Source organism: Hyaena hyaena, unplaced genomic scaffold, assembly GCF_003009895.1.
Source record: "Hyaena hyaena isolate Hyena2069 unplaced genomic scaffold, ASM300989v1 scaffold_362, whole genome shotgun sequence".
Classification (NCBI taxonomy): domain Eukaryota; kingdom Metazoa; phylum Chordata; class Mammalia; order Carnivora; family Hyaenidae; genus Hyaena; species Hyaena hyaena.
The window spans coordinates 1,581,060-1,606,559 of record NW_024080998.1 but is presented as its reverse complement, the minus strand read 5'-3'; the positions used below and the strand labels follow the sequence as shown (position 1 = coordinate 1,606,559).

The 25,500-nt window shown below is 40.2% G+C and overlaps 1 protein-coding gene across 1 annotated transcript in view; it reads right to left on the bottom strand.

Moving 5' to 3' along the window:
• Positions 1–22,772, bottom strand: part of RASGRP3 (RAS guanyl releasing protein 3) — a 103,001-nt gene extending 80,229 nt beyond the window's left edge. Inside the window, exon 1 of the mRNA XM_039250315.1 lies at positions 22,564–22,772. The gene's annotated coding sequence lies outside the window, so the exon portion shown is untranslated. The remainder of the gene's footprint in view (positions 1–22,563) is intronic.
• Positions 22,773–25,500: the final 2,728 nt, after the last annotated feature.

The following is a 25,500-nucleotide window of genomic DNA, read 5'->3' as shown; positions in this document are numbered from 1 at the left end:
GCACAGAGCCTGACATGGGGCTGGAACCCACAGACCTCAAGATCATGACCTGAGCCAAAGTCTAATGTTTAACTGATTAAGTCACCCATTTTTAAATGAGATCTTGATTTTATATATAAAGAAATGTACAACCATACTTAAATGCCTTAATTATCTCCACAAACAGGAGAAAGCCATTGTCAAGAAATGGGATCAAGAAAAAATGACCCAGAGCTGCAAAGCTTAACCATCCATTAATAAAACTATACATTTCTTCCCAACCAAGTCTCAATTCTCTATCCTTCTGGTCCTGGACCCAATGTTTGATAGCAAATCACTGGAAGTGGTGGAACGACCAGGTTCAAAGGATGCAGGAAGCGGAAAGAAGTATGGTGTCGCTCGAGCACCTTGGATTCCGTCTCTCAGTGATTCCCTGATGGGCCTCTATGCCTATATGAGGTATTCCCTTAGGTAGAAGTTCCTAAATGGTATCCATCCCATGCACACATGGCCAGAGAGCAGGAACATCTTCTGCCAGCTAGTCCCCTGGCAAAGCTGCCCATCTATCTATACACAGTGTGCCAAATCCCAAACAAGCTGCTCCAAATGGGTGACACACCACCTGCTGGTCAATTTGAGTTACTAAGGCCATATTGCTCCCCCGCAACCCCCTCCCCCCCCACCTCTTTTTCCTTTTAGGGGACCATATACACAACATCACTTTCTTATTTCTAAGTTTAGTAAATTCTACCTGGTCATCTCTTTCTTAGATATATGCACTTTTGGGATTCCTTCTCTCTTCTTTTTTCTTTTAACATTTGTCTAAGTATCATGGGGAATTTTCTCTCTCTCTTGTTCTTCCCCTTTTCTTTCCCTTGAGCCAAAATAAATACCCAGACACATGAGTTATCATAAGAATTGTACTCGTTAGATGCCTGTAACAAAGGGAAAGAAAATGTGGAAAAATCAGAGTGGAGAGTTTTAGTCTCTAAAGCCCTTAAACAAAGCAAATCATTGTCAACAAATGAAAACATTTAGTGTCTGTGTTCAAAGTGCATTGCATTTAAGATTCCACCAAAATACACAAGAAAAATCTCTACTCTCAAAGGTATTAATCTCTCTGGGAGAAAAGGGGAACATGCAGAAAGTTATATATAAGGATTAATTATCATATGTCATAACAATTAGTGTCTATTAATACTGTAACATATTATACCAATGTAGTATTAATATATAGCAAGCTAACATCTGTGCACAATACTCAATGAATTCTCACAATAAAGCTCTAAGAACATGCTATTATTACCCCTGATGATGACCTTTAGTGAGATTAACTAGCCTGCCCACAACAGTGAGCAGCAGAGAAAGAGACAGAGAGGGAGAGAGAGAAATGTGGATGCAAAAGAACCCAGGTCCATCTGACTCCAAACCCTCCACATTTACCACCACCCCCATCCCCCACCCCTCACCCCCCAAATGATTTAGGAGCCATAGAAATTTTCATAGACTAGCTCATCCTTCTCTAATTAAACCTGCTTACATTCACATACAATAACCGAGTGAATTGTGTTGTGCTTTGGGGTTTAATTATTGGCATTACAACAGTAGTTGTACTTTATGGATTTACAAGTGAACCTTTTGAACACAAGCCATTCAGAAATTGGAGACTGGCTGCATAGAAATAAAAAGGAAATTGAATAAGGAGGGCAGCCTCCACCAGAAACTGCTCCCACACCCCCGTCTCAGCACCCTGCCCCCTTCTTCAGCATCTCTGGAGAAATCCCCAAATTTCTGGGCAAACCAGCCCAAGTTAAAAATGCACTTCTACATTTGGTCTCTTTCTTTTTCCTATATTTTATCTCTCTTCTTTCTTCCTTTTTCTAAAATTTCATTTGTGTTTTTAAAACCCCATTAGAGTTGTGTTCACTTAATCTAATTTATTTACATTTACCTTACGGTAGATTTTTTCCATCTAATCACCTTAGACAAGGCTAGCTTTCTAGCTGAAGCTGGATTCAGTAAGCAGGAGAAGGAAAGGTTAGCACCCACAACTCAAATCAAAGCATAACTGCTTCCATGACAAACTTTTCTAGTAGTTTTATTTCTAAACCGTGATTTGACAACAACTATTCATCTTTGAGGCTCTTACCCCTATAAACCACAGAGTAGGGGTCAAGCTGAAATCTAAACTTTCTGAAATGCCACCGCTGCTTCCAGAATTGTTTTAGTTCTTAAAGGAGTTGCTTAGAGGAAAAAAAAAATTCCTAAGGCTGCCTCTGTGTTTGTTTTTCTGAGAATTTAGTGTAGGGAAAATAATAGAAGGACAATTTCAGATTCATAATTTCCTTTCTATTCAAGTTTCAGCATCATTGCTATTTCAAAGCAGAAAATACAAAGCTGATTTAGGGAAAATGAGACAAAAAAATTAAATTTTTTTCTTCTTGAAATATGTGAGCTAAATACATGGTGCAGGCACAATTTGATCTTTGCAGGAATCAGAGGAGAGGCACAGTTAGGAGGTCCAAACCCTCTTTTTCTCAACTCGAGGCACCTCCCTAGCCCCTTCTCTCCACCCTCCATTCTCTGAGTCTGCTAAACCGTACTGGGTTCATACCATAGCTCACGAGCCTTGGAAGGAGGATAATGCTCAGTGTATGAAGGAAGAAATTTATACACCATGGTGGTGATTACAAAATAGCCATATTATTTTTATACTAAATCCATCCCCAACACTGTGTGTGCAGGCATCTAACATTTTGAAAGTTCAAATTATGCCACTTCACTTTTACGAAAGAGCTACATTAGCACCTGTATTTGCTAACCAACAGAAATCAAAAAAAGGTGAAAAGCGAAAATAGTGTTCAGCATTTGGCACTGCGCCCTTACAGAGTCAGTGCCAAGCAGGGTGGCGTAAGATTGGCACTGCCCAGCTCCTTCCCCGGGAACTACCTCTAGCATCTCAGTATCAAGCTGCCATGGCTTTGACCTGTCTCTGTGAGCATCTGCTTTTTCTCGATTTGTTTTGTGCATCCATCAGTAAGATGTGGTATCAGAAAAGCCTAAGAGGTTATTTTTGGAATGTGGGAAAGTTCAAAAAGTTTTCCATATAAATTAGTGGTAACTGCTTTGTTGCTTTATGCCATTTTTGGCTTACAAAAGGTTTCATAGGAATGCTCTACTTTCGAATAGCTGGGGAAGCCTGTAACTCTAAACAATGTCAATGTTCTATGTAATCACTTCCGCTCCTCACTTTAGCGCATTATCCAAACCCAGCTAGCTAACTGCAAGTCCTGTTTTCCAGTCCTTTGTGCCAAACTACTTGCTCACGTTTTAATCCAACCGTCACCACCTCTAGGTTATAAATCTGTGAGGACCGAGCTTCTAAGCTCATTTCCATATCCTTTCCTAAAGTTTTCATTCCCTTTATCACACACTCGATTAAACATCACCATGATTTACTTACACTGTTTGCTCAAACTCTAGGCTGCATTCTGGGGTTACTTACTTTTGTGTATAGAAAGCCTTTGGATAAGATGTTCTTCATGACTGCCTGGGAGCACACAAAGTGACCACAGACAGAGCAGGAGCCCACTGAGTAATGAGAATCTAAAATTACTGCAACCAGATTTTCTCATTTGTAGATCAGAGGGGGTAAACTAAGAAAGCACCTTGAGAAGCACAAACTCTCTTGAGAAGCACAAAAAGTGGTAGGAAAATTTCCAGTTTTCCTTCATGTTTTAATTAAACAGGAACTTTTTGTTCTCATGGCTCATCTTTATGATTGCTATTCTTATTAGTGAAAGCAGTAGATCAACATACGTTGCACTAAAAGTCTCTAATTGAGGAGCAGGTGGAGAGGAGGGGTCAGAACAGAGAGGCAGGTGTTGCTTCTTTATAACCACAGGAAGAACGAACTCTGGAAAGCTTCTTGGCTCATGGAGGTAAATACATTGTAGTGACAAGTCAAATCCATGGGAGCTTTGGCTAAAATAGCTAAAAAATATCAGCCTTCATGATGATGATTTGATAGGTATTTGAGTACCTATAAATTCTTCAATATCTGTTCTAATGGTCAGAATAATGACATTATCACATAGAAGAATTGTCTTGTTTCCCTTTGCAAAAATTCTAAAATATTTACATTTAAAAAGCAATTTGCTCATTGTAGCAAATCAAATGATACAGAGATAGACATAAAGAAAATTATAGTAACTTCTCTCTGATCCACTCCCATCTTGCCAAGAAAACACATGAAAAATGTATCTCTACATATATACATGTATGGGGTTCTATGCTTTCTATTAAAAAAACGATTTGTATTTGATCTTTCCCCTTAATGTATCATGATCATGTATATTGGCTCCAAGGTCAAGAATATCATTTAATGTATACCCTTTAATAGCTGCATACTTCTCCACAGTGTGGTTATATCATATTTTATTCATCCTACTAATGAGCATTCAAGATGGTCCAAGTTCTGTGTTTCTCTAAGCAATGGTGCACTAAACATCCTTGCATGTATATCTTTAGGATCTGGTACTTTTAATTCCAAAGTATAGATATCCAAAAGTGGGATTATTTGGTTTGCAAAATTATTCATTTTACTATACACTTTCAGCAATTTTCCAAAAATGGATCTAAAGTTAATACAAAGGTCCATGGCCTTAATAAGGCCTTATAAAAGACCTCATTAAGTGTCAACTTCAGAGGATCAAGATTTCAATCTTAAAAGCACTAAAAATTCCTTTCAAAATTATATCCCACCAGGTCTATTAGCTAAATCATTTATGTTGGAGATGCTTGCTTTTCACAAATAATAATATTTTTTAAAACCAAAAATGTCTTGGGGTGCCTGGGGGTCTCAGGCAGTTAGGCATCCAACTTGGGCTCAGGTCCTGATGTCACAGTCTGTGGGTTTGAGCCCTGCATCGGGCTCTGTGCTGACAGCTCGAAGCCTGTAGCCTGCTTCAGATTCTGTGTCTCCCTCTCTCTGTTCCTCCCCTGCTTGTTCTCTCTCTGTCTCTCTCTCTCTTTCTCAAAAATAAACATTAAAAAAACATACATGAGTGAATGTGAACCAATAAGTTATGAAGAACAAAAATGTTCACGTTGGACTAAAAACATTTCAGTGTACTTTCAAAGAGCACGGTGGTGCTACTGGGAAAGAGGATCAGTCAAAACCTCACTTGTTTCTGTTTTATTCTCTGGACTGTGGCCTGAGTAAGTGAAGAGCCAGCTTTCCCTACGCCACCTCCATGAGACAGGAATGGGGCTCACAGTCCATACCCAAGGAGAGGAGTGCCCATGGTCTACAACCACACTCCTCCTGGCGGGAGTTGGTTTTCTAAAACCACGTCTTCAAAATTATATGGTTTTGCCGTGTCATTTGGTTTGGGACTTTGGCTCGAGAGGTTGAACTATATTTTTCTATGTTCTTAATAACAGCACATATATTCCACATTATTGTTAATGAATATGGCTATGCCAGCCAACACATTCTAAGACGCAAGCAACCAAGCATAGAGTTCCCTGCCTTAAGAAAAGACAAAATAGGTTATAATCAACATAAGTGGAGGGAACTTTGTTCACATTACCAAAGCATTCTTTGTTTTAGAAAGCCACTTGTAGGATTACAAGAAACGTGTGCACTCTTGGTGCATTAAAAATGGCATTCGACCAATCTAAACTCAACTCATATTATTCAAGAGCACATTTATTAAGTAAAATAAACATGAGTCCAGTTTTGGACCCAACTTACTGGCCCAGATGGTCTGTGTCCTTTCCTTCGGATCAAAAAAGTGGGCAAGCGATTCCTAGCTGCCTGTGATGGACAGGCTATTTCACAACTGCCCCCCTCCCCACGAGGGCTTAAAGTAACCTGCTAAAAATAGCCCTTCAGCTCTCACATTAGTGTCCTCAGCTGAAGGGCCAGGTGAAAATATAAATTGCTTGAAATATGTTCTGCATTCTAATTCCATAGAACTACTGTCAGCTGAAAATCCCCACTAATCCTCCTGACAATTCCAACATTAACAACCTTTTTCTTTTTTAACCATTTTTCCAAACTAATAGGAGAAGCAGTGAGTTGAGTGTTGAGGATGTTGACACACTGGAGCACTGGGAAGGCAGGATTTTCATGCCTTAATTAGCCACTCACCAGCTGAGTTAGCTTAACCCTTTAAGTATAAAATTCCTCGATTGTGAAAAGGAAAGGATAATACCCAACTCAAAAGGTGGCTATGGCAGTTGGGAATAATGCACTGTATTTCAGGGTTTTTTCCTATAAAATATTCAACAAGTGCACAAAGGTATATGTTAGGACAAATTCCATGAGACACCTGTAATCACAACAAGAAAAGAAAAAAGAGCCTAAAAGTAAAAAGAGGATCAAAATAGTCGCAATGCTATTAATTCAATGCTATATATGCCGTGCAGCCATGAAATAGATGAAATGGGAAGATGGCTTGGCGGTAAGGAGTGAAAAAAAGCAAGCTGCAAAAAGCGCTGTGCATAAATGACTATTATTTTAGCCTCTCAAACCCCTCCACTATGTATTTAGCTCCATTTTTATCACAGTCATGTATGCTTTCAAATGCGTAGAAAATATCTGCAGTGACGAGCAATAAACGTATATCCATTCTGAAGAAAACAAAGGGTCGCAAGAGTTATGAGCCTTTCCTTTGTCACACTATTCATTTTTGACATGCACATTTATTTACAATAAACCTGTACTGTTTTTATAATTAAAAATTAAAGACAATAAAAAAGCAATGAAAACTAAGTACTGTAAAGCACTTGGCACAACGCCCAGGGGGCTTTGAGGAACGGTAATTATCACAGTTACTTTTGTCCAGAAGCCACAGAACTTTTAAGCAAAAGACACTGAAAACTAGCAGACCTTGGTCACACACAGCCTGTTAAGGCTAACATGTAAACTGGATCTATTTTTTAAGTGGCCGTGTGTGGATCTTGATGGTGGTGATGGCGTCAAGGGTGTATGCATATGTCAAGACATCGAGCTGTATACTGTGACGCACCTTTTATTCTATGCCAATTATCCCTTGACAAAACTGCTTAAAAGAGAAAAACTAGGACTAAAATCTTCATCAGTGATAAGACGGCAGATGGGAGAATGCAATCAAAATGCAAGGTTTGCAAGGGCTCTGTGCTATGCAGAAGATGTCAATATGGAGATATTAACTTTAGACTCTGTTACATCAAATAATATCTTTTACGTGCACCCAGTTATAAGAAAAAAACACAGAGGACCTAACTTCCAAAACCTTAGGGGGGAGAAACTGCAATAAGGAAAATGTGAAAGATCCAAAAGAAGCAGGAGAGGAGAGAAAAAGAATGGTAAACCGAATAAAAAACAGCATTATTACCTCAGTAACCACAATCAGTACAGACTGTCTGAACTCATTATTAAAATACAGAGAGTATTACTAAATAACAAGCAAAAGGATGGATCCATTTTTAATCAATTTGGCTTCACGGGTTTGTGTGTGTGTGTGTGTGTGCGCGCGCGTGTGTGCGCGCGCGCGTGTGTGCAGCCTTGTGCACAGAAAACAGGATCAGATAGCTTTCCTCAATCCAATCTCTTTTAATCGCTTTCCTGAAGCTCTAAAATTAATGGGAGGAAAGTTCTTTATACCAAAAAAAAAACCAAAACAAAACAAAACAAAGAGAACAGGCTTGGTCGGGAGGGCAGTTGGTAGGGGAGGTGGAAGGGACCCAGAGAGGACTGACAAATACAAAGAGTGTTTCCCCCCAAAAACATCAGCAGAGGGTGAATGAAAAGCACAGGGAGCTGTCTAGCTGACACCAAATGGAGCCGCCCTTCCTGCCTACAGTGCTCCCTTCCAGCCAGCATGGAGCACACATCCAGAACATCTAGCTCCTCTTCCTGAGAGGTGGTCTGAAGGTAAAGAGGCCTTCTCTGCCTGGAGGAGCTAGCACTCTTCTGAGAAATGTGGACTAAACACAGCCAGGCCAGACGGGACAATTCATCCATTCTTGCATGGAATCTGCAAAACTGAGTAGATGGTTCTAATCAATCTTATCTGGAAAACAGATGGAAAATTCTTCCCAGAAGTTAATTCTTTAGTCTTATTCCAAAAGGAGGCCACGTGGCTCCTCTGGCTGTGGGCGCTTGGCAGCACTCTCCAAGCCTCTACTGATTTGACACGTGTTGGGGTTGCCGCCCAGGCAGTCGTGGGGGAGACCCTAGGTGACTAGGGGCAGTCAGTCGTATAGTCCCCTGACTATGAATGGCGCCTTCACATGTCCTCCCCTGCCCAAATATCCAGGAATCTGTGATTTTGGCCTGATCACTGGGGTGCTAACATACAAATCCAATCAGACTAAGAATCTAAAGACAAGATTTCTCCCACCAGCTCTGTCTGCCTTAGTCTAGTTGAGGGAGAGTGAGTGAGTCAACCACATTACCATTAGGAGTTCCCCTTCATCATCAATAAAGCAAGAGTGACAGTATCCATTTAATGGGTTTTTCTGGAAAGCTAATGAAATGAAGTGCTTGGAAACCCCATAATATATTATAGAAATGCAAAGTTTATATTGGTAAGACAGCTTTAAGCCTTCATAGGACCTTTGCCTCTATAACATCATTGCCTATAGGGGAGGCTGAGGAGTTTCAGCTGACACCTCCAACAATGTCTGCCTACCACGCCCACTCTCAGTGCCAACCTCATCTGCCCTTCCACCTTGGGAACTTCTTTGGTATTTGGGGCAAAGTTCATTGTCCAAGGATGGGCATGTGATCCAAACTGCAGCAGTCTTAGTATCCCTCTTGCTTTGGCCACATTTGAGTGCTGCAGGGGTGAACATCTGATTCAGGCAGATGATTCCCTAACCTATGAGTCACTTCCCCATGCTTTTCAGACATGGAGCCAGAACATCTTTTTCTGTCACTAAGTCTTAAGATACAAAGCCTAGAATTTATTAACAATTGCATTTTCTGCTTTGGCTATGACATTCTAGGATCTAAGTGGGAGTAGAGGTCTGGTGTCAATTTTCAATTAATCTCTAGTTTTTAAAAAATTTTAAACATTTATTTTTGAGAGAGAAAGAGAGAGAGAGCAAACAGGGAAAGGGTAGAGATAGAGGGGGACAGAGGATCAGAAGCAGGCTCAGTGCTGAAAGCAGAGAGCACCATGTGAGGCTCAAACCCACAAACCATGAGATTGTGACTTGAGCCAAAGTCTGATCAGAGCCAAAGTCGGATACTTAACCAACTGAGCCACCCAGACACCCCTCTAGTTTTAAATGTAAAATTCATGCCTTCAGCTGGACCCCATCCAAAGACCAGTGTCCCCAGTCTACACACCCCATGTTCTAACTTCTTGAGAGAATAAACCTCCAGAACCCTGCTACAATGCAAGAGAGGGTAATTCCCAACTGTGTAAAGTAGGGGCGAGGATCTGGGAACCTAACTGCTTTTTAGGAAGATTTTCAACCAATCTTCTTCGTGTTAGCCTCATCTTCACCTACAGTTTCAGGGGTATCTATTGTCACTAATTCCTGGATCTTCGAAGGGTTCTCCAGGACAAATTGGAATGATTTTCTGATTTCTATTGTTGAGTTAGTAGTCAACTGTCTCTTTTCCAGCTTTCAAAATATTGTCACTGTGCATTTGTGACTTAAAACAAACAAGCAAATAAACCCCAACCCCTCTGATCTCATTTGAATGGGATCTCAGAGTAAAAGGTTTGTGGTATACCCTTATTTAACTGAAAACTCAGGGTCTTTACAATACAGTCATCACTCTTTATAATATGCAACCCTCTTTGGCGGTCCCTGGGGGCCAGGCCTAACCCAGGCTCTCTATCTTGTCCACCCTTCCCAGTCTTATGCTCAAAATTAATCTTCTTCCCAGACAACTGCCTTAAGTCCCAGAATTATATACATAAACCAACTTAGAAAAGCACAGACAACCCAACTTTATGTCAAGGTATCAGAGGTACTGACTTGCTCCCATTTGGAATAGTTATGGTGACTTATGTTTCTTTGTATGTGTGTGATTTCAAAACTCATGTATGTTCACCTTGCAAAGTACAGAAAAGCACAAAGAAGAAAAATAAGATAACCTGTAAGCACACCATTCTGAAACTTTTACTTTCATGTATATGTATGATAACCTGCAGAAAGATGGTGTCCAATGGTCCTTGCATGACTTATACTTTAAGGAATTTATAATTAAGTTGATGAGAGAAGAAACTCCTGGAAAGTTACCTAAAGAGACATAAAATGACTGAATAAATGAAAGAAATATCACCAAACAGCATGTGATTGAATACATTAGATAGACAGCATGTTACAGCATTTCTGAAGAGGGCAATGTCACTGAAGACTGATGATGGCTTCATCAAAGATGGCAGATGTGTGCTGCATCTGGAAGCCTACAGGATTCGAATTAAGAGAAAGAAGGGGGGTGTGGTGGTACCCTAGCTGCCTATATTAGTACAGGCAAATCCAATGAGAGGGAAAACTACATGACATGTTTAGGCAAAGTTAGGAGACACATTGCTGGCTAGAGCCTGGCAGAGAAAAGTAAGAAAATAAAATAAAATGCTCTATTACACCCAAAGGCCAGATGTGTAAGAGATGATTTACACAAGCACAAGACTCTCTTCTGCAAACTGCCCTCATCCTCAGGATTAGCACTGGACCTCCTGTCTCAAGGTCATAAATGACCAGACAAGGAATTGACACCTGAGGCAATTTAGGTCAGTCTGATCATTAGATTCTTTTTCAAGAGAATTGGGGATTGAAAGCAGGAGATGTATCCAATTCTATCAGTGCTTCAATAAAAAGGACCTTCAAACTGAGGAGGTGATGGGCATCCTCCTTCTTCCTGTGCTCGGTGAGACAGGAAAAGCAAGGGGACAGGGGGAGCAGAGCCTCTGAGGAATAACAAAAACCATCATGGCCCAGCAGTCACGGCCTCAGACACTGATCAACTGGTGGGAGGTCCTTGCCATTCTCAACTTCACTTCTTGCGATTCCAGGAGATACACTTCTTCTTATAACTAGTATAGCTACTTTGAATGAATCTCCATTCCCTGAATCTTGGCTAAGATCCCAGACAGTCTGTAGGCTTCTGTCAAGAGTTTAGCTAAAGTTACTCCATGATATTGCTGCCTCAGCCTCCATTTTGTTCAGCCAAGTGGCCTGGGGGACCTTACACAGACACGAGCCCCTCATGCAAGGGGATGATAGCTTACAGAGTCACAAGTAAATGTAAGTTCCTAACAGGACTTCCCTAATGACCCTTGTGATAAACAGTCCCCCCAGCCTCCCAGGGCCTTCCCTCATGCTATCCTTAGGTCAGACCCTGGTGGATCTTACCAAAACCATGCTCTTTTTGGTTTGAATTGACCAATCTGGTCATAGCCCAGGAACCCCAAGCATTCCACTCACAGACCCTACAAAAGGCATGTGCCCAGGTCCTATCCCTGTACCCTGCCTTGACCTCGCCATGTAGACCCTCAAGGTATGCAGTGTGCCTCCTCCAGGACCTGCTGAGTGGCCAACCTCTATTTCAGTTTCTGTTATGGATTTTTGTTTTGTTCACCATCCAGCAACAAGGCTCTACTTAACAACTGTTAACAAGTCCTAACACCCTCCAAGACAGATTATTCTCTCAGGAGTATGGAGAGGTGGGTATGAGGGAAGGGGAGAGCCTGAGGGAAGGAAGTCAGCTAGGTGACTACTCACAGAGTAGCCTTTTATCTTGATTTAGGTTAAAAAAAAAAAAAAGAAGAATGGAAGCAGTAGTGACAGAAATGGAATATGAGACACATTTAACAGGAAGGATGATCTACTTACTGAGTTACCAAGAGGTGAAGGTTAGAGGAAAAATGGCTCCAACCCAGATGGGATGATGTCACCATCAAAGGAAAGAACACAGGGAGGCTGAGTAGATAAGGGAAGCAGTAGGGTTTTTATTTTGGACGTGGCTATGTTTGATAGGATGATGGAACATCAAATAGAAACAGACAGACACTTGTACCCAGAAGACAGGCTAAAATTCCCTCAGAGTTAGATAAGCAAGTGCAGAGTTATTTACATATGGAAGCCATGAAAAGGATCTCTGAGGGAAAAAGGATTTAGACAGACACAGAAACAAGGATCCCTGGTAAATGGCTACATTGAAGGGCAGAGGGAAAAAAAAAAAAACCCTTATCAGGATAGGAAGAAATCAGGAACAATGTGGCATCTCAGATTTCAATAGAGGAAAATTATAGGATATTAAGTGGTGCAGGGATCAAGAGGAATAAAAATGAGAAGAGATTGCTTCCTGCATCAGTCAGAAAGTTTCTGACATTATATTTTCAGTATAATGGAATTGAGGACAGAGTATCTGATTTTATGCATTTAAAACTTTGAAAGAGAAATGAGAAAATAAAGGTGTCATGTGCCACAATACAGACTGAGAATTTCAGCAGTGGAATTAGAGAATTGAAATGGGTAACTAGTGTGGGCAGCGGATTTAGGTAGTCTGGGTTGTAGTTCTCAGGGCAAAGGAAATTCATGGATGCCTTATTTATTTATGTTTGTTTATTTATTTTGAGAGAGAGAGAGAGAGAAAGCATGAGCAGGGAGTGACAGAGGTAGAAGGAGATAGAGAATCCTAAACAGGCTCTGCATTGTCAGTATAAAGCCCAACATGGGGCTTGAACTCACAAAATCATGAGATCATGACCTGAGCCGAAATCAAGAGTCAGACACTTAACCACCTCAACCATCCAGGTGCCCCCAAATCATGAATGTTTTAAAGAAAATGTCCTAGAAGCAAAAGAAATTGAGAGAAAGGATACTGAAGAAGGATGGGTTCATCCGTCAGGAAGGGTAGTGATAGTTTCAGATAGAGAACACGGATGTGCATGCTCCAGAAGTAGCATGCTTCTTTGAGCAGCCTGTGGTGCAGCACGCCTCCCACCCACCCCCATGCCCCGATCTCTGTTAGCGGGCCTCTGTAACCAGAGAAACAGCCCCAGGTCCCAGTCAGAAGGGATTATAGGAGGGTGTTCCGGAAAAGAGAAGTCGCAGGAATCCATTATTCACCTGGCCTAGACTGCCCTGTCCTTGAGCTACATACATAATCTCACCTCACCCACATGCCCTCGAATTCTCTTGCTGATTTGTGAAACCAACCAGTGGCCCCATTCAGCCCAGACTTCTTGACCTTGCCTGAAGGCCGGTTAATGGCTGACTTCGCCACCCCTTCTTCATTTACTAGCGATTAGAAAAGCCATGGTGGTATCCGCAGGATCCAAGGGTTCACGGCACTCACAAAGATACAAAAAAACTGAGCTGGAAAATGTACCCAACACACAGAGACCAACTGCACACCACCCCCTCCCCTCCTGTTTCCCACTCTGGAGGCTTCAGGGAAAAGCACAAAGAATGATTCAAAGCTGAGTCCATCGTTCTCTGCCTTTCTTTCCCCACAGGAGAACAGAACATTTGTGCACAAATCTCTGTATCATGTGCTCACATATTCTCTTTCACTGTGGCCTTTCTCTCCACCTTCCTCTCGGCCAAGTGTTACTTAGGAAAACCTCACCCTATTTGGGAGGGAATAAAAGATCCTAATTATGGCTCCACACTGACAGCAATGCTAGGGATATTTCTTCCTTAAGGAAAAGGCAAATCCCAAGTTTAGACTTACAAATGTAAAGACTTTCTCTGCCTGAGAGTCACATAGGTGAGGCAACCTCCTTAGTAAAGAATTATATCTATTTCCTCATTCTTCCTTGGTGGATTTGCTTTCCTGCCAACGTTAAGGGACAAAATAAGTATGATATATCTTCAATGCTTGTTCCTGAGCCTGGTGCAACATTAGACATTTGCTAGCTCCTCTTCCAATGCTCAGTGTTTTGGATATAAGGTGATTATGAGCTGATTCAGCATATTTTTTGTTTTAATTATTCATATATTATTTACATATTAATATAGTGTAATTATTAAAATATTATTAATGTATGGTATAACATACTAATGTAGGAGTGATACAGTAATTTTATTTCATTAAAATGCATTGGGATAGGGCCCCTGGGTGGCTCAGTCGGTTAAGTGTCCGACTTTGGCTCAGGTCATGATCTCATGGTTCCTGAGTTCGAGCCCCGCATTGAGCTCTGTGCTGACAGCTCAGAGCCTGGAACCTGTTTCGGATTCTGTGTCTCCCTCTCTCTCTGCCCTTCCCCTGGTTGTGTTCTGTCTCTCTCTCTCAAAACTAAATATTCAAAACAATTTTTAAAATTCAGTGTGATAATTTAACTAACATGCTTCCATAAAATAATAATGATTTAATAAAGAATACGTAGGGGCGCCTGGGTGGCTTAGTCGGTTAAGCGTCCGACTTTCGCTCAGGTCATGATCTCGCGGTTCGTGGGTTCGAGCCCCGCGTCGGGCTCTGTGCTGACTGCCAGCTCAGAGCCTGGAGCCTGTTTCAGAGTCTGTGACTCCCTCTCTCTCTGACCCTCCCCTGCTCACGCTGTCTCTCTCTCTCTCTCTGTCCTAGAAATAAATAAAATATTAAAAAAAAATAAAGAATACGTAATACATTGCAAATATATAATAAATACATTGCAACAATTTCATTGTAAATATATGGTATCTTAGGTGCACATGCCCACTCACTATTTATGACTTTGTTTCTATGGGGAAAATGGAAAATGACTTCCAAGGGGCAATAAAGTTCTTACAAACAAGCTTTGGGAGCATGACCAGTTTCTAAATCGTTCGATGGATGGTCACCATTTACATTTGAAATGTCTCTAACTTTTATTTTGGTTTTAGAGTTTTCTGACTGCTTTAAATATAGCTTTCATAAACAAATCCTCCTGGAATAAGAAATGAACCCAAACTATGATCGCTCCAGGGTGCTGGGACTTGCCGCCAGGATTGTCAAGTCCTGAGCCCGGGTCCCTGCCATTGACGAGGCCACAAAAACTTCCAGTGTGTTACAGTTTTATCCACATCCATTGGTTCTATTTTTGGATCTCTACATTTAGCACACGGAGCTATCTTTATCGCTGCAGCTGACTGGCATGAGAGTCCCCCAGGGCATAGTAGTGATACAAGATTATTGAAGCATGCTTCCTCCTCCTCAAAGAAGACAATGCAGAATGCAGAATAGACATCAGCAACCGATCACAATGTTAGGAGTATGCGTGTGTGAATTCTAAAGATTTCTTTCTTTGTGCTAAGGTTTATTTATTATTAGAAACACAACGTTCATAATGCTTTCTAGATGTTAGTTTTAGTCTGTGTAACGGAGTCTATTCCTATGCCAGAATTCACTTGAAAACATCATTACAGAATAAAGTTTCTTACAATCATTTAATACAGATTTCAAAAACTGGGAGTTTTTAGAAACCTCTATGACCCCTCTCTATCCTCAGCTGAGGAATCCATTAGTGACACAGTCTAATGAACAGTTGGATTGTTCTGATAGGCAAAATAGTTGGATCTAATAGGCAAAATGTCAAAAACTGGCAATCTTTTACTTGCTCTTCAGTTATTCAGTTGCAGTTCATACCTGCCCGAGTGGCTTGCTAACATCACAGAGAAGGCACAGTCCTGAACAGACAGTAGAATCTCACAGCCCAAACTTCAATGCCATTTACATAACAGTGACTGCACTGCAGGTCTTCTGTTTAGATTCTCACTGTCTAGTACGATAGCCACAGGCACCTGACTCCATTCAGCACGCAAACTGAGCCTTGCCTGAACTGAGATACATGCTAAGAGTAAAATACACATTGGATGTCAGACTTAGTACCAAAAAAAGATAGACTACCTCACTAATAGCCTTTTATATTGATTGCATTTCAAAATGATAAAGTTTTGATATATTGGGTTAAATAAAGTATATTTTAAAAAATTAATTTTGTTTCTTTTATTTTTATAGCATGGCAACTAGAAAACATTGCATGACATTTGTGACTCAAGTTACATTCCTATTGGATAGCACCGGTCTAGAGGTCTCCACAACAAATAGCATGACCAGTGAGAGGTCTTTAAGATTCGAAGCGAGAGCTGCTGAAGAATTTTAATCCAAATCAGGCTAATGAGAGAAAAATATGACTTGGAGTACAGGTTAAAGCATGCCATGCATGTGTAGTTCCCCTACCCAAAGAATGTTAACAGTGCCCAGCAGGACCGTTAAGTTCTGCTTACGGGGGCGCCTGGGTGGCTCAGTTGGTTGAGCGTCCAACTTCAGCTCAGGTCATGATCTCACGGTTCGTGGGTTCGAGCCCCATGTCGGGCTCTGTGCTGACAGATAGCTCAGAGCCTGGAGACTGTTTCAGATTCTGTGTCTCCCCCTCTTTCTATGACACTCCCCTGCTCGTGCTGTCTCTATCTCTCTCTCAAAAATAAATAAAACATTAAAAAATTTTTAAATAAAAGTTCTGCCTACGGACACAAGCCACTAGGGTGGAGAAATGTTACCACGGTGGATGTAACACCTGCCTTGCTTAGCTCTTTCCTATTGATAACACAGCCTCCATTTTCAGCTCAGAGGTTACTAATTGTGCTCATTCTACTAGAGAGTGAATCATGAATTCACTTGTTTTGAGTTTTGATTGTTTGTTCCCACATCCACCCCCTGCTGCTCAAATGAAGACCAGGGATCATCTCACAGAAAATAGAAATACGAATTTGATATTTTTAAATTTAATAGAAAATGAAACATTTAAAATTTCATGCATGGGCAACAAATGGCCAGTGTAATAAAGGAGCATTATTAGTGGACACACATGGGGAGAAGTTCACACTGACCCTGAGTATCGATGCACATAAAAAATTCAGTTCCAAATCCTTGATGTGTGATTACCGGATTACTGAATCAAAAACATATTGGGGGTCACTGCTGCCAGCAAAGAATTGTGTAACTGCTGGTAAAAACAACAGTGATTTCAGGAGTGGATTGAAAACAAAACAATAATATCTTTGTAATGTTCTGAAATCGTCGCAGGAACAAAACTGAGACTGGCCCCTTTGCATTTCCCAGTCTGATCTGCTGACCATCTTGTCTGCCCATAATTGTTTTCTGCCATTCATTTCCTCCAATTGTCAATTATTACTAAAACAATTATGAAAAAAAAGTGTGTGTCTTTGTTTCCTGTTGCTGATGAATATAGTGAAGTCATAGACCAGGCTAGTGCATCATCATCTTTTCCATTACAATGAATTATGCTGTCCCAAACAGGATACAGCCCTGGACTGGGCAGAAAGGCCGTAAAGGGGACTGAATTAGCACCGACATGTCTGTCAGCCATGACAGCAAGAAATTAGAACACTGGAACTTAGCTCTCCACTTTTGCAAAACATAACTGGTTTTTTTTTTGTTCCAGATTATAAGAGTAGTACATGTTCCCCAAGTACATTATCTTGGGGAACATGCTTATCCTGGAGACAAAGTAGAAAATAAAAATCCCCATTATCCTACCAACTAAAGACTTCTGTTGTTAATATTTTGATATATGTTTAGCTCTCAACTTTTTCATATAAACATATATTTTCTTAAGAAAATGAGATCACGCCATGAATATTTTTGTCTTCTCTTTTTCATTTAGCGTTTAGTATAAACAGTACATAGTTTAATATAATTTAACAGCTATATAAAATTCCACACTGTGGAATATTATTTAACAATTTCCTTATTTTCTTTGTACAGTAAAACCTTGGATTGCGAGTAACTTTTTCTGCGAGTGTTTCACAAGATGAGCAAACATTTCTAATAAATTTTAATTTGATAAACGAGCGATGTCTTGCAATACGAGTAGTACATGATGCCTAATGTCACATGATCACACCTGGACCAATGGTTCTTGAAATTCGCTTTGATAAATGAGCGCTTTGGATTACAAACGCTTCCAGAGCAAATTATGCTGCAAACCAAGGTTTTACTGTTTATTTGTCCAAAAAATTTGTCCACTACTAATAGGTAAGCATTCTTTCATATACACTTTTGTTTTGGTCTAAGAGTATTTTCTTAGGATATATTCCTCAAAGACAGATTATTCACTTTTGACTAAAAACTATATTGTGTATCTTGAAGTAAATATTTGGAATAAAAGACTTAGGAAGCTTTCTTAACAATAAAAGCACATATGTGCATTAAAAGCTTAATAACCAAACTTGATAATATGTACCTTCCTAACAAGATAAAAAAAAGTGACATGTTTTTTAATGATTACAAAGTTTAAGATAAATATATAACACTGGTCTATTCAAAATGCCCTTAATGCCAGCCAGCTGGAAGGGGGTATGTAATTCCACAAAGTCATTTTCCAGAATCTCCTGGCACAACTAGCTTCCAAACCACTGAGGAGCCCACAGATGATTCTACAGTGATTCTGTGAACTATTGGTTTAGTAAGGAACTTGCTTCTAGAGGCTGCCTGGGCGGTCCCTGCCTGGCCTAAGCATCGTTACCTGGGGCCGCCACTAGAGGGCAACCCAGGCTAGAGTAAGGAGTTTAACATTCTCTGTTTTCAACATCTACTTCACCAATAAGTAATGAAAAGTAAAAAATGAGGCACTGAATGGAAGACGAACTTTAGAAATAAAATGAATGTACAAATAAGTAAACACGAAAATCTCTGAGTATAAACTCTTCCCTTTTCCTCAGTGAGATTAACTAAAAGGTGCAGAATTCTGAGAGCTACCACAGGTAAAAGAAATTAAAGACCAAGAATCCAGTTAAAAATCAGGTGACATAGGTGGGTGGCTAAGTCGGTTGAGCATCCATCTCTTGATTTCAGCTCAGGTCATGATCCCAGGGCTGTAAGACTGAGCCTCGCATAGGGCTTGGTGCTGAGCATGGAGACTGCTTAACATTCCCTCTCTCCCTTTCCCCTACTCACACACTCTCTCTCCCTCTCAAAAAAAAAAAATGTATATATATAATAACTGGGTATAGTATGGAAAGTCGGTTTCTTTAGATCTTTGCAAAAACTGAATCCAGAGCAGATACTCGATGTTTTCCATGGGAATTAGCAGGCACGTGGGCTTTGGCCTCTTACACACCTGCATTCCATTCTCTACCTGCCTTTCACTAGCTAGCTGGTCCTGAACATGTTACTTAATCTTTCCAAGTGTTAGTTTCCTCATTTATAAAATGTGGCTAGTAATACAACCTGCCCATGGGTGGCTGTATGCATTCAACAAGAGACTGGACATAAAAGGCTTAGCACAAAAGAAATGCTGCCCGTTATCTCTTCTGCTTCTCACCTCCCTCTTAAGCTGTTTCCCATGTCCAGCTGTTCACTTACCATTTCTACCTGACTATCCCACCACATCACATTTTATAGGCCTGAAACCAAAACCCTCCTCTCCCTCACTAACTCCCTGACCTGCTGCTCCCTCTCTGATTGGCTATTTCTTAGAATAGACCATAAAACATAACATCCTCTGTAACACTTCCTCTCTTCCTATAACCATAGCCAATTAGTTTACAAAGCATGACGATTTGTCCTCTAATGTGTCTCCATCTGGTTTCCTTCTCTCTGTTGTCGCCAGGCCTCAGAAACCTGCTCTCTTCACCCCACCAGGCCCTGCCTTGAATGGGTAAATCTCACTGATGTCATTTCCCTCTTCGAAGCCCCTCACTGGCTTCCCAAGGGCTTCAAATTGGATTCTGAACTCCTCTGTCTGGCATTACAGTCCCACCAGTCTGATTCCAACCTCCTCCAGACGCTTCTATCTTGCTCCTTATGCTCACTGTCCCTGCGTCTGTCAAGCTGTTGCCACACAGCTCCCTGGTACGGTTGCCAGATTTAGGAAATGTAAACAGAGGATACCCAGTTACATGTGAATGTTAGATAAACAACAAGTAACTTCTTTGAATACGTATGTCCCACGCCATAGGCTTCATACACACTTGTGCAATAGGAGACACTTATACTCAAAAAAGTTTGTTGTTGATCTGAAATTCATGTGTAACTGGGAATCCTGTTTTTCATTGGACACCCCTATTCCTTGGGCACACCAAACATTCCTGTCCCTGCCCACGCGCACAGCTCCAATCTTGTGTTGGACACTCATCTCTCGCTGTACCATCAGATCTTCTGTCCTGTGATGTCAGCTTAACCTCATACCTCCATGAAGCCTGCTTAAATCAGGACCTCCTCCTCTGGTACCCACTATGTACATCACTTCTCTGGTTAATACTTGTCATTAATTTGGTATAAGATGCTTTGTGTCTTATAGAATTCCCTTTCTCTGAGTAATGTGGAGTTACCAAAGGGAAAGACTGCAGTGTAACTAAGAAAACTTCATAAACATGCTTTGGTGGTGTGGTGCTGCTGTAAACCTGTAACATAGAGTGTGAACGGATGAGAGCAGAAGAGACAGAAAACCTCCAGAGGCCACTTACCTGGACTTAAGGTACTCTCAGACACACTAAAACCAATACACAACTCTCCCTGTCCCCACAGCCTCAGGCCAGGTGGGCACAGCTGTCTGACCTTGGCATGCTTCTCCTCACACCATTTCAAGTATCCTACAAGCCGTGGATTACATTTAGTGACATTTCAATTTGTCACCGGTTCATACTATCTCTTCAGCAATCTGATTTCACTTATATTTAAATGTGAGGCCCAGCAGTGGCTCAATAATGTAACCTACAAACACACAGTAAATAAGAGTCATGCTGGAAACCAAACAATCTTTAATAGAGAAGCTAAAAAACAAAAAAGCTCATAATTTTTTTTTCCAAATTAGCTAACTCTAACATAAAATACACTCGGGAGCTTGAAAAAGCATCAAGAAACAATTAAAACAATCCCCTCCCCCAAATCTATTTTAAGTAACTGGTACTGCATGAATACATTTATGAGCATCTGCAGGCATCCAGAAACCAACAATCAAACATAGGACTTCTCAACGTGAAAAAAAAGACATGTTCTTAGAATAAAATACATAACTCCTAATTGTCTCTGTTAGTTAAACCTTCGATCTTATTTAAAACGTTTTTACCCTCATAATGTAAATGTGAAAGTGTGTCAAATGAAAAAGTTGTTTTGAAACTGTAAAGGCAAGGAGCTCAACATTCACAGGAACCAGGACCACTGTAAGCAACATCTCTATCACCTGCCCCACGTGGAGTAGCAATTAATCAGTTTTCCCTGGATTTCAGTTTATGGAAAAATAAAATGGATTCAGAACTGCCTTTGTGGCACTGGAGTGTCTTGGAAACAAGTGCTAAGAGTTTGTTTGACTCATTTCTTCAGATCCATCGTATTTACCCAGATTAATGTTCTTTCTTTCTTTATTTTTATGGTTTAAGTTCAACTAAGAAAACTGGCTCTCTCTATTCAAGAATACTACACTTTGCTACCATTTCCAAGGAATGAATTGTAATTTTCTAAACAGAAAAAAAGAATAATAACCCTTAAATTTTCCTAGGAAGGAGAATAGCCAGTGAGGTCCACATGGAGGCACAACCGTGTCTTGGCTCCTTGCACCAGTTACAATCTGGCTGGCTCAGCCTATTCTGGCTTCCCGCTTTGGTGTCTTCTCGCGACAGATTCTAAACATACCAATCTCGAGCTAGGATAAGCCAAAATGACAGCAACACATTTCCTTCTGCTTTTTCTTTTCGATAGACCACTAGAGACGTATTCCTTTGTTGTCACTGTGACAACGTTCATCAAGTTACTGCAGGACACAAATGGGGGGTAGTTATCAGGGGTGGACGCAAATATGGCTCATCATTTAAACAAATGTACTTGTCTGACAGCAAGGAATGTTCAAAGAATTCGGAATGTCCCTAGGAGCTTTCCATGTTTTTGTGGGCAACATCAACTGTTCTTGGATTTAACATTTCCACCTTTCCACTTCCAAACCTAGTGGCATTTTTTCAGGTCACTCAGAAAATGCATGCTAAATGAATATTTTGAGCGGTTGAGCGGTTTCTATCACTGGAGCTGTTCAGTGGTATTGTGGTGCTTCTAGAAGGTTCTCCTTTGTTTGAAAATGGATGTCCTGGAGAAGCTTTGTGTTAAAAACAACAACAACAACAACAACAAAAACTTTATCTTCACTTACTTTTCTACAAAATTTAACTTTTAGTTAAAGTAACTTTTCTAAAGTTGACTATTTTTGCTTGAGAGCCTGTGTAAATAAATTCTAAACCAGTACTGATCCAAGAAATGCTACATGGATCGTTAATCAGCACTTTGAAAAGAATAAAGAGACAAATCCTAGAAATTACTTTTCAAAAATGATCTTCAGCAAAAGTATTTACATACTATTTAATCCCCTGGTGATAATGAAACCGAAGAAGACTTAATGGAGATAAAGCTATCTTAAGGAAACAAATACTATTTAAAAAATATATATATATATACACCATTGTTAAAAACTGAAGATGTCAGAACTGAGACTGATTTCTACATTTCTTCAGAAATATAAACAAGCTTGTGAGTTTTTCATGAGGACTTGCTTCAAAGCATATATACTGTCTCTGGCTAATATCCACTACTCATGATATGCATCATAGTATAATAACATAGACATAACAATGGACAGTCTTAAAAATGACACTTACCTTAATTCACAGACGGGGAATCATTCAAGCTCATCCCTCTGTTGAATTGTCTCTTTCCACTTTCCAACCCCTAACAAGTTTCTCTCCCCTGTGTGCAAACACCTAGAGATTTCTGGTCTGTCTTTGGAAACACTGCCATCACCTCCATTGCCCCAGTGCTGGTCAAAAGTGGGGAGAGAAAAAAAATTCAAATTTGCAAGCTGTTTACGCCTAACAACCACAGTGAAGCTGCGAGGCTTTGAGCTCAATGAATTAAAGGTTGTTTGGCTAAATGGCAGGCACACTTCCTCCTATTCTTTCTGAACTTAGTTTTCCTGCCTCCAGTGGGGCTTTTTCCTTTCCTGGGCTATAAATAGGCTGGTCGTAAGAGCACCGAGGAAAGAAGAAGGCAGGAAATGCATTTGATTTCAAAAAGCAGCCTGAGGTGTGTGTGTGTGAGTGTGTGTATGTGTGTATGTTTCTTTCAAGTGAATCCCAATAAACAAGCTGAGGAAAATTCTGCTTTGGTAATGGTACCACAGTCAAAGTTTAACTTCCTATCATTTAGGTTTTGCTAAATTGACATTTCCCATAAGCAAAGCTTGTGTTTGGAGATGTTTCATTTTCTATATAAAATACCATCAGCAAACGTTTATCATCTCCTTCGTTCCCCAAAGGAATGACATAAAAATAGAATTTCTTGGGGGAAATGAGGGATAGGACAGACTACAGGGGTCACCACACTTACTTCTTTTCATCCAAAAGGAGTTGAAATACTTTGGGAGGCAAAGTTCATCAAAAGGAAGTTGTCAACAGGTGAACAAGAAAAGCAGACACTTTTGCTTAAAAGAAATTATGAAGTTGAGTTTATAGACTGGTCATCCATCTGCACTAAACTAAAGGCTGTCCATGGTTTTGCTACTGAAAGTTGTTTAGCTTCTCTCATAATTATATACAACATAAAATAAGACAAACATTAGAGCTTGCTTTTCACATATCAGATGGACAGATCACGATTTTGATATTGCCTGATACTATCCAAGTGCAGAGGAATAAGTAAGAATAAACTGGTACAAACTATGTGAAGGGCATATATCAACTTCTTTCAAAATGTGAAATTCATATACTTGAACAAGATACTGAAACATGGTTGATTTGGCAAAGTGGGAGTGCGGATCTGGAATGTGGGGACAGGTCAGATTTTGATATACATATTTAGTGCCCTTTTATTTTTCCTAGTGGGCACCCATGCTGTAAAAATTTATTAATTTTAATGACAGAATTTTAAAATTTGTTATTACTTAAGATCCTTCATATGATACTACTAGTTACTTATTATCATTTTCCATCAGTCGTTCCACACTGGGAATCAACAAGCTGCTCTTCATGATGGGGGACCACTTTGAGAAGCAATCCAGGGGAAGCTAGAGAATCTCTTGACTAGAGGGGCTATTCAGTGTGCTGGATATGCTGTCCAAGGACCAGCAGCCTCAGCAGCACTGGGATCAGAATCCCAGGGGCAGGGCTCGGCAATCTGTCTCAACTCCAGGCGATTCTGATGCTCACTGAAGTGTAGAAGCAGTGATCTATAAAATTATTTTGGTCATTAATATCCCACCTTCTAAAAAGGATTTGGCGACTATAGTTAATGACACTGGTATGTGTATTTGAAAGTTGCTAAAAGAATAGAACTCAAGAGTCCTTATGAGAATAAAAACTAAAACTTTGGAACCGTGTTTGATGGCAGATGTTATCCTGACTTACCGTGGTGATCATTTCATAATATATACAAATATTGAATCATTATGTTGTAACCTGAAATAGGATGCTATATGTCAATTATACCTCAATTAAAATAATAAAAATTAACAGGATTAGAGATAATTGGTTTTGTTTTACATAAAAATAAAGGAAAAGTTCTAAATTCTTTCAATGTTGCTGACTCCTATTTAGAAAACTATAAGATGCAGCACCTGGGTGGCTCAGTCAGTTGAGCGTTAGACTTTGGCTCAGGTCATGATACCACAGTTTGGGGGTTTGAGCCCCACATTGGGCTCTGTGCTGATAGCCCGGAGCTCAGAGCCTGCTTCAGATTCTGTGTGTGTGTGTGTGTGTGTGTGTGTGTGTGTCTCTCTCTGCCCCTCCCCTTCTGTGCATACTCTTGCTCTCAAAAATAAATAAACATTAAAAATATTTTAGAAGACCAGAAGAATTCTTACATATAATGTTAGGAAGATACACTAATTTCTTTATTGCTGTGGATAAGCCAGCTGAAGCACCAAAAGCAGTGGAAAAAACAAGCTGATGATATTTAAGGGAGAGACAAAAGCTCTCTCTCATTTGGGGTAGTCATGATAAAAATGGATAAAGTCAAAGCCAACTTTACTAATATGTATGTTTTAAAATTACAAGTTGCCTGCAAGAAAATGAAATCAGGGGCACCTGAGTGACTCAGTCAGTTAAGCACCTGAATCTTCATTTTGGCTCAGGTCATGATTTCATAGTCTGTGAGATCGAGCCCTACACTGGGCTCTGTGATGACAGCACAGAACCTGCTTGGGATTTTTTCTCTCTGTCTCCCTGTATCTCTCTCATTCAAATGAAATAAATAAACATTTAAAAAAAGATGAAACCAAAGAAAACAGGAAGAAATTAACTCTAGATGAAAAAGAAATGTCCCATTCCTCGCTTTTGTTTAGTGATTTATTGTTTTCGGACTCAAGCATTTCTTGTCCATTTGTAGCCTTAATGCAAAGACGTGTATATTAGAAAGAATAGGTAAAACAATGAACTCAGCCAGAGCTGGTGAGGGAAAAGCAAGAGTATGAACATTCCCAGGCACAGATGCAGAGGAAAAGATTTCTTTAAAAAAGAGAGAGAAAGAAAGGAGTGAATGACCCTGTTGTAATAGCAGAAAGGAAGGAGGAAGTCCATGGTGGTCAGGATAAAACAGCTGCA